The sequence below is a fragment of the Eucyclogobius newberryi genome, unplaced genomic scaffold, assembly GCF_026437365.1.
Source record: "Eucyclogobius newberryi isolate DKJ021-1_F unplaced genomic scaffold, fEucNew1.0.hap1 SCAF_1, whole genome shotgun sequence".
NCBI classification, from domain to species: domain Eukaryota; kingdom Metazoa; phylum Chordata; class Actinopteri; order Gobiiformes; family Gobiidae; genus Eucyclogobius; species Eucyclogobius newberryi.
In genome coordinates this window covers 29,537,034-29,540,795 of record NW_027315723.1, presented here as the reverse complement: position 1 = coordinate 29,540,795, position 3,762 = coordinate 29,537,034, and the positions used below count along the sequence as shown (strand labels likewise).

At 39.0% G+C, this 3,762-nt stretch overlaps 1 long non-coding RNA gene across 1 annotated transcript; it reads right to left on the bottom strand.

Annotated features, from left to right (window-relative positions):
* Positions 1–1,658: 1,658 nt before the first annotated feature.
* Positions 1,659–3,459, bottom strand: LOC140365252 (uncharacterized). Its single transcript, XR_011927821.1, has 4 exons — positions 3,110–3,459; positions 2,254–2,388; positions 2,096–2,151; positions 1,659–2,001 (listed from the first exon to the last, which is right to left on the bottom strand). It is a non-coding gene; the product is annotated as an uncharacterized lncRNA (long non-coding RNA).
* Positions 3,460–3,762: the final 303 nt, after the last annotated feature.

Genomic DNA, 3,762 nt, shown 5'->3' with positions numbered 1-3,762 from the left:
CGCCTCTGACGTCACCCGCCACCTGGGAGCAATGCAAGCGGCACGAGGACCGGAGCATTCGCTCTGATCGCCCCAAAAACACCCCAAAGTTTAGGCTTAAAGCCAGCGATCACACCAGCGTGTTAACCAGGTTGGTTTGCGCATCGTGCGCTCACCAAACCCTGCTCAAACCTTGTTGTATGACTCGTGCCGCACGCTCCCCAGGTTTAACGCCCCGGTAAGCTGCCTCTCTTCCATAGATTTATATTGTAATCAAACTCGCTCTAATTTAGCACTGTTTGTAGTGCGTGACGTCACGTGCAGGCTTTGTGCGCCGGGATTCCTCCCAGCCGCGGCGCGCATAGTGCACAGATTCGAGCACCGGTATGTATCTCTTTTCCTCTCTCCCTCGCTTGTTGCGCACGGTTCTGGACATCCATCTGAGAGTTAATTTCCCAAACTATTGTACCTTTATAGGATTGGTAACCCCGCGGGTCTCTCCTCCGACCCCAAACCCAGAACTTGGGCACGTTCGCACCGGGCACGTTCGCACCGGCCCCTTTCTACCTTGACAGACTGTAACATATCAACGTTTGAAGTTTGAGTGTCGGCTCTGGCCCCCAGCTGGACTGTGGGACTGTACCAAGCCCCCGGAAGCCAAGATGGCCGCCATTGAAACCTATGGAGCTGCTCATTGGCGCATGGTTCCAAAAAAGTTTTTTAGTTCCGCATTACTTCCTGAACACTGGTATATCTCCTCCCATTTTTGTGACGTCATCGCCGTGAGGCTTTGGCGTCGGGAGCGCGCACGTCACAGCAGCGTGAAAGACTGAGAAGTCAACACGGACTTTTGGAATAATTCGGCTTGAAATAGTCTTTACGTAACGTATAATGATGAATTGTTATATCCATCTATAAATATACATGTATCATGTTGTAAAGCTCTGATATTTAAGAGAATTATAAAGAAGTGTTAAGATAAAAAGTCCGGTTTAATGACAATAAATTACATTTAGAGGTGTAATAATGTCCTCATCATTTTCTGTAGTTTTTGATTTGGGTATTAATTTTGTTATTAACTTTTCAGTTATTAATTTACATAATATAATTTGGCCAATGTGCATTTTTTTAATCAGATGAGAAGAAATATAAAATATAATCATCGATTCTGTTACATAATTGAGTTAAGCAGTATTTAATTATATTCAGTTTCCTTTTGTGTCGTTTTTGTATCATGTCAATCTTTAATAAATACAAAACACATTTGTTTATTAATGTATTTAATAAGAATAATGAACATGAATGAACTTGTTCAATAAATGCAAATCTGATTATAACTACAAATGATAAATTGATTTTAGCCAGTTTTAGTTGAGTTTTAAAGCTCCAATGAGTTTTAAAGCTAGAATGTGGGAGTCCCTTATTAAGGAGTTTTGGAGTCTGTACTGTTCATTATTATTATCATCATCATTAATAGAATCAGAAAATGTATTGCCATTGTCAAAGAACAGAATTCACAAACAGTGGAACTTGCTTTGGTGATTCAGTGCAACATAAAAATATTAACAATGATAAAACAACCTGTATAAGTCAAATGGAACAAACTGAATAAGATAAGATATTCCTTTATTGTCCACACATGAGGAAATTTCGTTGTTGCAACACAGTAGATACAGAGGAAAAGGACAGAAAACTTATAGGAAGTTTAAAAAACACTCTTAATAGATTGATCTTAATAGAAGAACTCTTATAAACAAAAACTCCTATAGACAGAACCTCTCATACCTTAATTAGGAATGGAGGGGGAAAATAGAGATAGATAAAATAAAAACAGCTACCGTAAGACAAAATAATACTAATAATAATGGTAAAATAAACACTCTTTTTACATCAGTTATATGCACATGAATGTGACATTATTGCGTTAAATACTGAATATCTCAGTATTTAACAAGACTTTGTTTCCATGGCTACGCAGTCTTCTGTACTTCAGTAACTCCTCCGTTCAGCTCCATCGTATGACTGAGACAAACCGAACATGTCACAGCTTTAGATTATACAAGTCACATAACATACACTTCATATGTATTAGATTTATACAAGTCATAGAACATACACTTCACATGTTTGTCCTGAAGTTGCTTCACAGACACATGTGACACATCAGTGGCTCTTTTGAAGAACAATTATCATTTAGTTTTTTTTGGTCATAACAAAACAGACATTTTATAAATTCAAAGTACTGATTCGAGGCACAAGTTATTATCAAAATACCTTTTGCTTTGGAGTCGTCAGGAGTTTACTTGAGATCACTCTGTGTCTGCAGTGACCTGTAGTGACCTGTAGTGACCTGCAGTGACCTGTAGAGCTCTGGACAGCACAGACAGACTAAACTCACTGGTCAGCACTCTGAAGATGAGAAAGATACTCATTAAAACATTGATATATTCTGCACATTTAACGGAGTTAAATGGAATGTTATTGACAGATTTACATTTCGCTCTGTAACACAAAAGTTCCTCTTTTCACATTAATTTTTAAAGCTAGAACCAAAAGTCATTTACTTATGCATAAGTTTAAACCTTAGAAGTTAGAACATAACTGACATGTTTGCTAAATCTCTACATATTCCATGGAAGTAAATCCATGACATTCCTATAGAAAACAAGCGTGTGCTTTGCTGTTTAAACACAGCACACGTCATTATTATATGGGTAATAAAACCTTAAATGTGGTCTCAGCCCCTGTAAGTACAGCACTGTCACTTTTACATACGTTTACATTTATATATGTAAGATATGACCCATTTCAGCAGGTTATATTTGAATTATTTGTAGTTTTTGATTGCACATCATACAAACATCACTTTATTTCCCTTCTTTCTCCAGTTTTCCTTGATCTGTGCTTAACCTTTTGTCTCTTAGAACATTTAGTAGGAGAAATAATTAGTTATTTATTTGCAGAAGCACGAGCCATCACGACGTGTTGTTGCATCTTTGTGTAGCTAAACTTTAGCTTACGTTAGCTCGTGTTAGCTCGTGTTAACTTGTGTTAACTGTGTAATTGTTGTTTTATACTTCATATGGAACGATGTGTGAATCGTGAGGAATGACATACAAACACAACTTACGTGTATCGTGGTCTCGTCTCGTCACATTCTTCTGCTTGTGTTTAGTTTCCGTCACATGTTGTTGTTGTTGTTGTTGTTGTTGTTGTTGTTTTATGGCGGTTGGCATCCGAGTGTTGCATTACCGCCAGACTTTATTCCTCAGACGTTTCGTAGTCCTCAGACTCTGTCGTAGTCCGTAAAAGTACTCCTCCCATCGCTTTGGCGTTACAAAGCCCATGAGGTCATGATGTGTTTTTGTGACTAGAATAGTTGTTGTGTCAGAGACCAACCGGCTTTATTCCAGGGAGACTCTTCTTCACCTTCCTCGCCCTCTTTGACGTTCGGTGCTTTGGAAGTACAAAGCCCATGAGGTCATGGGACGTCTTTGTCGTTTTATCCTTTAGAAGTCCTTCGAGGCTCGTTCATGAGGGTCACGTGCGCGCTCGGTGCGCGTACACCGTTCACCGGGAGGTTAAAAATGTATTTTTTAAGTATTTTAGAAACAGTTAAAGAGTGAAATTCCTTCTATTTTATTTTTAGACTAAAAACAATTTAGCATGTTTGGTAATTTTAGAGGCCGAACTCCTGAAATGGTCCGACCAAAAGGCTGCATTCTGCGAAGTGGCCACTACTCAATTTGGAGCCAGAGGCAGAGGGGGCGTACCCTATCCAGA